Here is a 15486-nt window from a genome sequence, read left to right as displayed (position 1 = left end):
AGTCTTGCCAATTTCCTTTTGTGACACAGATATGGTCCTAATACCCAAACCAGGAAAAGCCAAAACAGAAAAAGGAAATTATAGATTAATTTCCCTAATGAATATTGATGGAAAATTTTTAAATAAAATACTAGCAAAGAGATTACAGCAACATATCACCAGGATCATATATCATGACTATGTGGGATTTATACCAGGAATACAGAGCTGGTTCAATAGTAGGAAAACTATCAGCATAACTGACCATATCAATAACAAAATCAACACAAATCATATTATTATCTCAATAGATGTAGAAAAAGCTTTTGACAAAATACAGCAGCCATTTCTGTTAAAAAAATACTACAGAACATAGGAATAAGTGGAGCTCACCTTAAAATGATAAGTAATATTTATCTAAAACCATCAGCAAACATTATCTGTAATGGGGATGAGCTAGAAGCCTTCCCAATACAATCAGGAGTAAAGCAAGGATGTCCATTATCACCTGTATTATTTAATATTGTACTAGAACTGTTAGCTATAGTAATAAGATAAGAAAAAGAAATTAAAGGAATTAGAAAAGGCAATGAGGAAACAAAACTCTTTGCAGATGATATGACGGTATGCTTAGAAAATCCTAGAGAATCAAGTAAAAAGCTACTTTAAATAATTAACAACTTTAACAAAGTTGCAGGATATAAAATAAACCCACATATATCATCAGCATTTCTATATATTACCAACAAAGTACAGCAGCAAGAGAGAGAAAGAGAAATTCCATTTAAAAGAACTATAGACAATATAAAATACTTGGGAGCCTACCTGCCAAGACAAACCCAGGAATTATATGAACTCAACTATAAAACACTTTTCACACAAATAAAGTCATATCTAAACAATTGGAAAAATATTCATTGCTCTTGGGTAGACCAAGACAGTATAATAAAAATGACAATTCTACCTAAATTAATCTATTTATTCAGTGCCATGCCAAACAAACTACCAAAAATTATTTTATAGGTCTAAAAAAATAATAATAAAATTCATCTGGAAGAAGGAAACTTCAAGGATATCAAGGGAATCAATAAAAAAAATGTGAAAGAAGGTGGTCTAGCCATACCAGATCTGAAACTGTATTTTAAAGTGGTAATTATCAAAACAATCTGATACTGGCCAAGAAAAAGAGTGGTAGATCACTGGAATAGATTATGTATAAATTACATTATAGTAAATGATCATAGTGATCTAGTATATAATAAACCCAAAGATCCAAGCTTTTGGAACAAAAATTCATTATTTGACAAAAACTGCTGAGAAACCTGGAAAAAAAATATGGCAGAAACTAGCTTTAGACCAACAACTCACACAATATACCAAGATAAGGCCAAAATGGGTACGTGATTCACTCATAAAGGGTGATATCATAAGGAAATTAAAAGAGTATGGAATAGTTTATCTGTCAAATTTGTGGATAAGGTAAGAATTTAGGACCAAAGACGACATAGAGAGCACTACAAGGTATAAAATAAATAATTTTGATTACACAAAATTTAAAAGGTTTTGCACAAACAAAACCAGTGCAACAAAAATTATAAGGAAAACAGAAAACTGGGGTGAAATTTTGCAACAAGTATGACTGATAAAGGTGTCATTTCTCAAACTTATAGAGAACTGACTCAAATTTATAAAAATACAAGTCATTCCCCAATTGATAAGTGGTCAAAGGATATGAACAGGCAGTTTTCAGACAAAGAAATCAAAGCTATCTATAGTCATATGAAAATATACTCTGAATTACTATTGATTAGAGAAATGCAAATTAAAACAATTCTGAGGAACTACCTCATACCCATCAGAGTGGCTAATATTTCAAAAAGGAAAATGTTGGATATTGAAGGAGATGTGGGAAAACTGGGACACTAATGCACTGTTGGTGGAACTATGAACTGATCCAACCATTGTGGAGAGCAATTTGGAACTATGCCTGAAGGGCTATAAACTGTAGCCTTTGATCCAGCAATACCACTACTAGTTCTATATTCCAAAGACATCCAAAAAAAGGAAAAGGACTTATTTGTACAAAAATATTTGCAGCAACTCTTTTTGTAGTGACTAAGAATTGGAAATCAAAGGGATGCCTAGCAATTGGGGAATGGCTAAATAAGCTGTGGTATATGATTGTAATGGAATATTATTGTGCTATAAGAAATGACAAGCAGGATGATTTCAGAAAAACCTGGAAAGACTTACATGAACTGATGCATAGTGTAGTGAACAGAACCAGGTAAATGTAGTACATGGTAACTGCAATATTGTTTGATGAAGAACTGTGAACGACTTAGCTATTCTCAGAAATATAACGGTCCAAGACAGTCCCAAAGGACTAATGATGAAGTGTACTATCCACCTCCAGAGAAGGAACTGATATCGATTGGATACAAATTGAAGCATGTTATTTTTCACTTTCTTCTTTTTTTCTTTTGAGTCTTGTAAAAAATTACTAACATGGAAATGTTTTACATAATTGCACATGAATAAACTGTAGGAGAGGAGGGAGGTAGGGAGGGAGGGATAGATAGAATTTGGAACTCAAGATTTTACATTACAATGTTTTTTTTAAATTGGGGGAAGTTATTTGTAATGTTTATTAATTTATCATCACCTTTTGAATCAATAAACAAGTGTAGAGCCTTGGTATGGACTCTAGAGTATTAATAATTCTTTACAGAATAAATAAAAATGCCAATGGAAAAACTTAGTTATCAAGAATAGTCTTATGACAGACTAGTTTTAAATGATGTCAAAAAGAGCAGTGCCTGAGCAGTCCTCCTCTTTAGTCCTTTTCTTAACAACTTGGCATAGTTGGTAAGGGAATTAGAGGCACATCCTCCTGTTATAGGAAATAAAATCATTATTATACTCTTTTTAGGCAGATGACACATTCTATTGCCTTTGACTAGGAGCATTTTCAAGGTACAGCTGGATTTGTTGGTTAGCTATTGCCAGAAAGGGCAACTTAACATTAATTACACCAATATTTTTGGTAGGAAGACTTTTAGCAATCTTTATCCAACAGGTTAAACCAAAAAACTTTTTTAAGATATACTTTTTTGATATAATGGGGAAAGCACTGTATCTAGAGCCAAAGGACCAAGATTCAAATCCTAATTCTACCACAATACCAAATGACCTGGAGCAAATCATTTGACCTACTGGGCCTTGGTTTGTTCAATGTGCAAAATAAGATTGGATCAGATGTTTTGAAAGTCCTTTTCAGCTACAAATCTACGTTCTTATTGTCTTAACAAATCAAATAATGTTATTTTCTTTTGTTAAAAAAGGAATTATTGATGCCCTTTGTTTTTGGATATATCACCCCTTCCTTCCACACACACCCCAATGAATCTTCTCTCATTTAAAAGAAAAACTGAGCAAAAACAGTGACTTTTTATAACACTCTATGCAACATTGCACACTCCATCTCTTCAACAAAAGGACCAAGGAATTTGAGATTTGGAAGGGTTCCTTGGCAGCCATCTAGTCCAACCCAAACAAAAAGGAATCCTCACTACAAAATATCCAACAAGTAGTTGGCCATCCTCTGCTTGGAGACCTCAAAGAAGGGGTGAGGAAGACTTCCGTCATCTTTTAAGGCAAGCCATTCCCCTTTTGGACAACTCTAATAGTTTTTTCCTAACAAGCCTAAATTACCTCTTTGCAACTTCTACCCACTGTTCCTCATTCTGCATTCTGGAGCCAAACATATTAAGTTTAATCTTTCCTCCCATGATAGCTTTTCAAATACAACTATCATGTCCCTTCTGAATCTTCTTTTCTCCAGGCTAACTATTTTTAATTCTTTCCGTAAACTCAAGACTCTTCACCATCTTAGGTACCCTCCTAGATGACCTCCAGCTTATTAATGTCCATCTTAAACCATGATGTCCAGAATTGAATATAGGACTTCGCAGGAAGTATGAGGTTACCACCTCTTTTACAATTGAATTTCATCTCATTAGATTCAGACCAATGCTCTAGCCTGTCAAAATCCTTTTGAATCATGACTCTGTCATCCAGTGTGTTAGCAATCCTACCCGGCTTTATATAAATTTAATGAGCTTAGCATATACGGCTTTATCCAAGTCATTGAGAAAAATGTTAACCAGCATAGGGCCAAGCACAGACCTCTGGAGTACTCCAATATATGCCTCATGTCACATCAATACTCAATCATTCAGTAACAACTACTACTTAAATCCAGCCAACCAACTTGTTCTGAATCCATATAATTTTATTTTCACTTAATCCATATTTCTCCTCACAAGAATAGTATGAGACACATTATCAGAAGTTTTGATAAAAATCAAGGTCAACTATATCCACAGTATTCCTTTCATTGACTAATTAAGTAATCTTGGCCAAAAAAAGGAAATAAAGTTAGTCTGGCATGGCTTGTTCCTAGTAAGCTATTTTATTTTTTGTGATCACTCCCTCAGATAAAAATTCCTTTAACTAGTAGCTGTGAAAGGTACCCAATACTGTTCTTTTCTAGCTGTTTTTAATGGTGTAACCTTTTAGACTTAGGAGGTTTATTCATTTTGACCTTACTTAGGTTTGTGGTAAAAGATAACAAAAAGTAACAGTATCTGCCAAAATGCTTTCTAATTTTCCTAACAAATTTACTTCTGAAAATAACATTTACTACAGGTTCTTATATTCAAAAATTTATAACATCTGCCATAAAAATAATAAAACAACTTGTAGCAGCTACCCAAAAAAATTTTCAATCGAGAGTAAATTTTTTCCATGTTGATCAATTTATTGTCCTGTTAATTTTAGTATTTTTCACAAATTTTCATCCATTTCAAGTAAGTTCTTTTTTATTGGCATGTGTTATTCAAAATAGCTTCTGGTAGTTTCTTTTATGTCACCTTCAATTGTTGTAAATCCTTTATTTTCATTTTTGATACAATTAGATTTTCTCTTTTCTTTAAATGACTAGCTAATTGTTCGAACAGCTCAGAGACCATCTAAAATGACAAAATTGGAAGCAGTATAGCCCAATTGTTGGAGTCTAAAATTTTAACAAATACCTAAGGAGAATATCAGACCAAGTAGTGAATAAAAAGTCTAAGGAGAAACTGCAGCGGGTCATCTTTTCGTCCCAGGCTCACAAATTTAACCCACTGGTAAGTGACCCAAATAGGAACAGTGAGACTGAGATGGGCCAAGAGTGGAAGTCAATGTCAAAATTTGCTTGAAGTCAGGTGGTGAGGAGCTAAGTCTGCTTCATGCACTCATCAACCATGGTGGGGTGAATGCTATGGAAAAAGTACATTGAGTTTGAGTACATGCTCCTCATATTAAAAGGATAAGTGTGCTCCCTGGTTTGGGGAGTAAAATGTTTGTATTTTTGTTCTTCTCACATCAGAGTAAGCGTCTCTGTAAAAACTAAAAAAATAAAGAGCCTACAAAAAGTATAAAATACTTAGAAGTCTATCTAACCAAGATACACACAGGAACTAAATGAGTATAAACTACAAAATATTCTTTATCCAAATAACAATTGATCTAAATAATTGGAGGCATATTTTTAAATGGTTGAAATGACTTTAATTTATTTTTAAGCATTCATTTCCACAAGATTTTGAGTTACAAATTTTCTCCCCATCTCTACCCTCCCTCCCACCCCAAGATGGCATGTATTCTGATTGCCCCTTTCCCCAATCTGCCCTCCCTCTATCACCCCACTGCCCCCACATCCTCTTTCCACTTACTTTCTTGTAGGGCAAGATAGATTTCTCTACCCCATTGACTGCATATCTTATTTCCCAGTTGCATGTAAAAAACAATTTTTAAAACATTTGTTTTTAGAACTTTGAATTCCAAATTCTCTCCCTTCTTCCCTCCCCACCCCCCTCTCCTTGAGGAGGCAAGCAATTCAATATAGGTTATACATATATCATTATGCAAAATACTTCCATAATAGTCATGTTGTGAAAGACTAACTATATTTCCTTCCATCCTATCCTGTCCCCCTTTATTCAGTTTTCCCCTTTGACCCTGTCCCTTTTCAAAAGTGTTTGCTTTTAACTACCTCCTCCCCTAACCTGCCCTCCCTTCTATCACCCCCCTCTTATCTCCTTTCCCCCTACTTTCCGGTCAGGTAAGATACCCAATTGAGTGTGTATGTTATTCCCTCCTTAATCCAAATCTAATGAAAGCAAGATTTCACTCATTTCTTTTCACCTACCCCCTCTTCCCTTCCACTATAACAACTTTTTTCTTGTCACTTTTATGTGAGATAATTTACTCCATTCTATCTATCCCTTTCTCCTCCCAATATATTCCTCTCTCACCCCTTAATTTCATTTTTTTAGATATCATCATCCCTTCATATTCAACTCACCCTGTGCCCTCTGTCTACATATGTGTGTATGTATATATACATATATATACATATACATGTATATATATACATATATATATATATACATATATATACATATACATGTATATGTATATGCCCTTCAAACTTTAATACTGAGAAAGGTCTCATGAGTTACAAATATCATCTTTCCATGTAGGAAAGTAAACAAAACAGTTCAGCTTTAGTAAGTGCCTTATGATTTCTCTTTCCTGTTTACCTTTCCATGCTTTTCTTGAATCTTGTGTTTGAAAGTCAAATTTTCTATTCAGCTGTTTTTTTTTTCATCAAGAATGCATGAAAGTCCTGTATTTTATTGAAAGCCCATATTTTGCCCTGAAGTATTATATTCCATTTTTCTTGGTAGGTGATTCTTGGTTTTAGTTCTAGCTTCTTTGACCTCCAGAATATCATATTCCAAGCCCTTCCATCCCTTAATGTAGAAGCTGCTAGATCCTGTGTTATCCTGATTGTGTTTCCACAGTACTCAAATTGTTTCTTTCTGGCTGCTTGCAATATTTTCTCCTTGACCTGGAAACTCTGGAATTTGGTTACAATATTCCTAGGAGTCTTCATTTTGGGATTTTTTTCAAGAGGCAATCAGTGTATTCTTTCAATTTCTATTTTACCCTCTGATTCTAGAATATCAGGGCAGTTTTCCTTGATAAATTCTTGAAAGATGATGTCTGGGCTCTTTTTTTATCATGGCTTTCAGGTAGTCCAATAGTTCTTAAATTATCTCTCCTGGATCTATTTTCCAGGTCAATGGTTTTTCCAGTGAGATATTTCACACTGTCTTCTATTTTTTCATTCTTTTGGTTCTGTTTTATATCTTGATTTCTCATAAAGTCACTAGCTTCTACTTGCTCCATTCTAATTTTAAGGCAGTATTTCCTTCAGTGGTCTTTTGGACCTCCTTTTCCATTTGGCTAATTCTGCTTTTTAAGGCATTCTTCTCCTCATTGGCATTTTGGAGCTCTTTTGCCATTTGGGTTAGTCTATTTTTAAAGTGTTATTTTCTTCAGTATTTTTGGGTCTCCTTTAGCAAGTTGTTGACTTATTTTTCATGATTTTCTTGCATCACTCTCGTTTCTCTTCCCAATTTTTCCTCTACTTCTCTTACTTGACTTTCCAAATCCTTTTTGAGCTCTTCCATGGCCTGAGACCAATTCATATTTCTCTTGGAGGCTTTTGATGTAGGATCTTTGACTTTGTTGACTTCTTCTGGCTATATGTTTTGATATTCTTTGTCACCAAAGAAAGATTCTATAGTCTGAGTCCTTTTATGCTTCCTGCTCATTTTCGCAGCCAATTATTTGACTTTTGAGCTCTTTGTCAGGGTATGACTGCTTCCAGAGTGGCGAGTGCTTTGTGCCAACCTTTAACAGTTTTGCACACTGTTTTCAGAGATACTTCTATTCTGAGGTGGTATGATACGCCTCTCCTGGCCTGTGCTCTGGTCTGTGAGTGCAAGCACTCCTTTCTGCCATGTAACTACCAGGAGGACTCCCTCTCCACATCCACCATAATCTCTGCCACACCAGCACTCTTCCTCCCACAAGGACCACTAGTTAGGACTGTGACCCAGATTCAAGCAGGGTAAAGCAAGAGAACACCGCCTCAGCACCAGCAAAGAGATCTCTGCACTCCTACTCTGGTCAGCCACTTGATTTCCCCCACCATCTGTGAGCATGGAGCTTCAGAAGCAGCCACCACATCTGCAGCCACCTCTGCTACCCCAGGTCTGGGACACGACGTCTCACTTCTCTCACCCAGGTCCAACAGTTTTCCCACTGACCTGCTAAGTTGTATTTGGCATTTGTGCGCTGAGAAGTCTGGAAACTGCCACAGCTCAGTGATTCAGGGACCTGTGGGCTGCTCCACCTGATCTACTCCAGCCTGGTCTCTTTGGCTGCGGCCCAAGCTGTGCTGCACTTCGCTCACAGCACTGTGTGATAGACCTTTCCCAGCGACCATCCACAATTCTTGGGCTGGAGATTTGTTTTACTCTGTCATTACCTGGGTTCTGTAGCTCTAGAATTTGCTTAGAGTCCTTTCTTACAGATGTTTGGAGGGATTTGGGGGAGAGCTCAAGTAAGTCCCTGTTTACACGCCACCATCTTGACTCCCTAATTGGATACATATTAATTGCTTATGGGTAAACTGAGTTAATACAATAATAATAATAATAATACCTAAATTAGTTAATTTACACAGTACCATACCAATCAAAAGATTATTTTATATAACTAGAAAAAAATAACAAAATTTGCCTGGAAGAACAAATGTGAAACTCTCAAGCAAAACAATGGAAAAAATGGGAAAGAATGGGACCTAGGATCGTCAGATCTCAAATTCCAATACAAAGCAATAATCAAAACAATTAATGGTTAAAAAACATTGAATTCAAATTGTGGATCAGTTTAGATATACAACATAGAAAAGTGAACACAGTAGCATAGTATTCAACAAACCCCAAAACCCCAAGTGTTAGAGTAAAATTTTGGGGCAGTTAAGTGGTGCCATAGTACATTGAGCCTGAAGCCAGGAAGACTCATCTTCCTGAGTTCAAATCTGGCCTCAGATGCTTATTAGCTGTGTGATCCCGAGCAAGTCCCTGTTTGCCTCAGTTTCCTCATCTGTGAGATGAGCTGGAGAAGAAAATGGAAAACTACTGTAGTATCTTCACCCAGAAAACCCCAAATAGGATCCTGAAGAATTGGACATAACTAAAATGACTGAAGAATAAAAGGGAAAAGATTCACTATTTGTTTAAAAAAAAAAAACTCCTGCAAAAACTAGACAGTAACTACCTGGCGGAAATTAGGTTTAAACGAACAACTCACACCATATACCAGGATAAGCTCCAAATACAAACTTGATCTAGCTATAAAAAGTTACATCTTAAAAAAATTAGAAAAACAAAAAAGAAATGACCATTCAGATATATGGACAGAAAGCATGCATGACTAAAGGACAGAGAGGATCACAGAAGATAAAATGGATAATTTTGATGACTTAAAAGTTTCAAGATTTTACACAAACAAATCCAATGGAGCTTAAATTCGATGGGAAACAGGTAATTAGAAAAAAATTGGAGCAAATTTCTCTGATAATCTTATTTCCAAGATACATGAGAAAAAAAATAAAGCCCATTCAACAACTGATATAAATGATCAAAAGATATGAACAAACATTTCCAAAGGGAAGAAATCAAGCTATCTATAGCCATATGAAAAAACACTACATAGCACTAATAATTACAGAAATATAAATTAAAGCTACTCTGGGGTTTGACCTCCGAACCATCAGATTGTCAAAGTTGAAAAAAGAAAGGAAAGTGACAAAGGTTGGAGGAGTTGCAGAAAACCAGAAATAAGATGCACTGTTGGTGGAGCTATTTATTGTTACAGCCATTCTATATATGGATATAGTGTTGGTGGAACTGTGAACTGATCCAAGCATTTTGGAGAGCAATCTGGAATTATGCCCAAAGAGTTATAAAAACTGGGTATACCCTTTGACACAGTAATAGCACTATTAGGTCCATTTCCCAAGGCGATCGGCGGAAAAGGAAAAGAACCTATATGCTCTAAAATATTATAGCAGCTCTCTTGGTGGTGGCAAAGAACTGGAAATTGATGGTAATAGCGAAACAAGTTGTGATATATGATTGTGACGGAATACTATTGTGCGATAAGAAATGATGAGCTCAAAGATTTTAGAAAAGCATGGGAAGACTTGCATGAAATAATGAAGAGTGAAATGAGCAGCACCAAGAGAACATTGTATATAGTAGCAGCAAAATTGTTCAAAGAATAACTTTGATGGATTAAGCTATTTTGAGTATTATAAATATTCAAATCAACTACAAAGGACCTATGAAGGAAGATGCTATCCACCTTCAAAGAAAGAGCTGATAAATAGAAGTATGCATAGTATGGCTTTACATATACATGTATGTGTGTGTGCATGTGAGTGAGTGTGTATGTATGTGTGTGTGTGTGTGAAAGAGAGACACACACACACACAGAGACACAGAGAGAGAGAGAGAGAGAGAGAGAAAATGGTGGCTTTCTCTAGTGAGGAATGGGGGAAGGGAGGGAGACAATTTGGAATTTAAAATGTAACAAAAAATTAATTTTTTAAAAAAGAAAGCCATTTGAAAATATTTCCCCCAAGTCACTAAACTGTACGTACTCCTTAATCCAGAAATACTACTGCTGAGCCTATACCACAAATATATATATATTTTTTTTTAAATAGGAAAAAGTCCTGTATGTACAAAAAATACTTATGCCAGCTTTTTTTTTAGTATCAAAGAACTAGAAAATAAATAAGTGTCCATCAATTAGGAAGAGGCTAAGCAAATTATACTGTGTGAATATAATGGAATATTATTGTTCTATAAGAAATGAAGAAAAAGACAGTTTCAAAAAAACCTGGGGAAACTTTTCTGAACTGATGCAGAGTCAAACAAGCAGAAACAGGAGGGAAAAATACTATAACACTAATTTTATAAAAATGAGTAATTCTGAAAGATATAATAATTGTGATCAATGCAATGGTCATCCATGATTCCAAAAGACTACTGATAAAAATGTGACTGTCTTCCTGACAGATATGCAGAATGAGACATACATTTTTGCCTTCAGCTTGTATGGAAATTTGTTTTGCTTGACTATGCTTATTTATAAAAGGGATTGTGTGTGTGTGTGTGTGTGTGTGTGTGTGTGTGTGTGTGTGTGTGTGTGTTTAGGTGGGGGAAGGAGGGAAAAATAAATTCTATAATTGAAAAAATAAAAGTTAATCTAAATTTTTTAGATAAAAAGAAAGGGTACATGCTAATAAAAGAATTTGTTTCACTTGACTGTGCATATTTGTTACAATAGTTTTTTTTTTCAATTACAGGGGTGGGAGAGAAAAAAGTCATTTTAATTTTAAAAATACATTATAAAACCAGAGAGAAAAAAATAATAATAAACATGATAGCATTGGGTTTTATTTATTAATTCATTGATCATTTTGCTTTCAGTTGTGTTACTCTCTTCTTTGATTTTCAGAATTTCAATTTTGGTGTTGTTGGTGGATTTTTATTTGATATTTTTCTAGAGTTTTCCTTTTAGTTGCATACCCAATTTGATAATCTGTTCTTTTCTCTTTTGTTAATGATAATATTTATAGATACAAATTTTCCTCTAATGACTACTTTATCTACACCCCCTATGTTACCTCAATGTCATTTTCTTTAATGAAATTCCATTGTTTCCATGACTTGTTCTTTGTCCCACCAATTCTTTAGTAGTAAAATATTTAGTCTCTAATTTTCAATCTTTTCTCCAAAAACCTTTTATTCAACATAATTTATTGCCTTAAGGTCAATAAAGGGTGTGTTTATTATTTCAGTTTTTCTGCATTTATTTGTGAAGTTTTTGTGCCCCAAGACATGGCCAATTTTTGCAAAGGTACCTTACCCAGTCGAGAAATATGTAAACTCCTTTTTGCTCTCATTCAGTTTTCACCAGAGATTTGTCATATCTAAGTTTTTTTTAAAGTTCTCTTCAGCTTTTTAACTTCTATGTTCAAAAATTTGTTAAATTTTTCCTAGGTCTGAAAGGAGTGTGTAGAGATCCTCCACTATTATAATTTTACTTCTGCAATCCAATTAAGTTTTCCTTTAATATCTTCATACCAGCCATTCCAAGCAAATACATTCAGTAACTTTCTCTTATGGTATGGTCTCAATGCCTTCTTGGCCTGTCCAGAAACATGCCGACCAGAACTGAACATCAGGGTATTCTTCCATTGCACATTCTCCAAGTGGTGTTATTATTAATTATGATAACTACCATTTATATAGTGTTGAGATATCCAAAGCACTTTCCTTACAACAGCCCTGTGAAGTAAGTGATGCAGTTATTATCCCCATTTCACAGATGAGGAAACAGAAGTGTAGAAGTTAAGTGATTTGTTCATAATTAGGCAGCTAGTAATTAATCCTAATCCTAAAGCAGAGACAATAGTTTGCTGTTCACTGTTAATTAAATGGTGAAAAGTTCAATATTTGAAAAAAAGCTCTAAGACAAATCTTATTCTTTTCTGAATTTAGTTTTATTTTTTCTCTTGGTCTAGACTCCAATTATTCAATATAGGGAACTCTGTATGTAGAAATGTCCTTTGCCAACACATATTGGCAACCCCTCTATAATTTATTATCTTAGAAAGTTGCCCTGTAGATTGTGAAAGTAAGCTACTTGCCCATGATCACAGAGCTAATACGTGTCAGATGGAGAAATCTTCCTGAGTTCAAGGCCAGCTCCCTATTAATCAACACATTATTAACCCTTGTCTGACTATTATGAGGTCCTCCTTTTTCCCATCAAAACATTTATTTTATTTTTTCCAATTTTCTTATTTTTTATTCAGGATTTTACCAACACTAAATAAAATAAAAATGTCCATATTATACAAAGCAGAATAAAAAAGGAGATTGTACTTGATGCTGCAAGTCTCTATTATGTACAAAATGCTTTTCCTTTTAAATATGTAATAAATTTAACATGTAACTAGCAAAAACTCGATACTTTGGACACAAGCATTTATTAAGCATTTACTACATATACGGCAATGTACTAGGCACAGGGGATAGACAGGCAGGATTCGCTACATCAGGCTTCCTCTTAACTCCTTTTGAAGTACCAAAATGCACTTAAAGTATTTTATTTACCTCTAGAACAGTGTGTTTGCTTGTCATAAATTGCATTTGAAACCTAAATTGTTAAAGTTTGAAGATCAATTTGTAAGTGGCATGCTCCTAAGAATTAGGGGGAAATTATCTAAGTTGCAAACAACACAGAGGAGCATCAATCTCCCTGCTTTTCTGCAAAAATATTCTCTCCCAAGAAACAACACCAAGAGCTAATACATATTTAGTTCAGAAGAGAAATTAAGTGAGATATAAATAAGAAGCTTCATAAAAATCATTTTCAATGTACCCAGCTCCTCTACCAAATTTTCTCATAATTTTAGACCAAAGAATTGAATAAAAGTTGTTTGTTGTAGAAATGAAAAGTAGGTTGGTCACTGGAGAAGAAAGCATGGTACAATGGACATGATGACAGCATTAAAGTCACATGATCTGAATTCAAATCCTGACTATAACACTTCATAACTTTGGAGATCTTGGGCAAGTTACATCTTCTCCAAGCATCACTTTCCTCAGCCGTCGAATGAGAGGCTAGGACTAGATGGTCTCTAAGGTCCCTTCAAGTTTTCAATCTATTAGATTGTGTCTACATTTTTCATATACTTTACTGCTATGGAGTATAAGGCACTCCAAAATTTTCCAGTACAATAACCATTTCGTTTGTAAGATTGTTGTGTTTATGCTTACTTTGTTGAATTTCTCAGAAAAGTTAGAAAACATCCCATTTTGGAGCGATTTTTCTTGATAATACAGAGTCTATTCTATGAAGAAGGAAAGGGGAATATGTTGCTGTTTACATAAAAAAGGTACCTTGGTTTCTCAAGAGTTGATTTGCATCTGCTCCCTATTTTTTCTTCGAGTTGTAGTCTCCTATTTATAATTTCATTAGTATTTCCATAGCAACAATAGCACAGACAATTACCATAACAGATGAAGAATAAGAAGTAAGCACAGACAGATTCTTAAAAGCATGTTTCTTCTTTTTATCAAGATATGCCCAGGAACTAAGAATTAAGGGCCCAAAATAGACCAAGAACCTGTTATTCCAGCAGCACGTCTAATGAGGATATTATACTAACTTTTCTAGGAGACTCCTCAACTCTTGAACCAAAAGCATACAGTTTTCCTCTGGCTAGTATTCAGCTGCCAATGGACACAGCCATCAACAGACTGAGTGAGCAGCAACTGTGGCGGAAGGGGGGAGAGGCTTTTTCTGTAGGTGGGATCCAATTCCATTCTAAATCTGAGAGTGATACATTCTCCTGGGACTGAGACAAAGGTTGGCCTGTGATAAGAGAAGTCATCCACAGATCTTCAATGTCCTCTGCTGGAGAGGTCATCCTTTGACAAGACTATCCTAATGGCATAGCCTTCAGGGCAGTTGGGAATTGTAAAGGAGAAAGAAACTTGGCTTCCAGTTTCACTTTTAATAATCTGGTTCAAGCTGAAGGAAAAAAATATTTCATTCTTACTTGAAGTGCCACCAAGCAGATGTACTGAAGTATGCAGGGCATCACCTCTGCCTTTAAAATATGTCAAAATATGTAACATTTAAAGAGCAAATAGCTATACCAAAAGCTCCCTAATTTGGCTTGGTGCTGTCCTCATTCCTTCTCCTCATCTTCAACACTGTTCAATATTTTTTAAAATATTAATCCACTATATTTTTAAATTGTAAAAAATTGCACTTACCAGGAAAACTATCCAAATTCATTCCTTTTCATATTTCACTCCCCCAAAGCTATTCTTACACATTGCCCTTTTTAAAATAATTATGACATATCTATATATTTCACTCCCCCAAATCTATTCCTACCCATTGCCATTTTTCATAGTTCCAACCTGCCCTCCCCCTAAAAAAATGTACTAACCTATAAAAATTTTACCTGGCCATTCTATACTTACCAGAGTAATAGGAATGAAATTTCCGATAGTGATAAGCATCAGCAACTGAAAGAAGCAGAGGTCTAGTGCTGTTCATTGTGTTTTTCCATTTTTATTAAATTCTTTCTTTCTCGCAGTCTTTTTTTTCTTCTAATTCTCATATTATCTCAGTCCCTAAGCCTATAGATCCATGCTAATATATAGCATAATTCTCTTTTATATAATATTATATGCATTTATATATTATACATTGTTATAATATATACTATAAATTTACAATGTAATTATTCTTTATATAATAAGCGTGTTATATGTAGTATATAGCTATATATACTATATAGTGTATATATTGTACATAGTTTTATATATACACATATATATAAAGTATACACTATATATTTATAGTATACCATCCTTTATATCCTTTTCCCCCTTGCTAGGGACTGCCCCCTGAGACTGCCTTCTACTTATGCTGCGTATAGCTTAT

This window comes from Trichosurus vulpecula, chromosome 2, assembly GCF_011100635.1.
Source record: "Trichosurus vulpecula isolate mTriVul1 chromosome 2, mTriVul1.pri, whole genome shotgun sequence".
NCBI classification, from domain to species: Eukaryota; Metazoa; Chordata; class Mammalia; order Diprotodontia; family Phalangeridae; genus Trichosurus; species Trichosurus vulpecula.
This window is presented reverse-complemented; position numbering follows the sequence as displayed.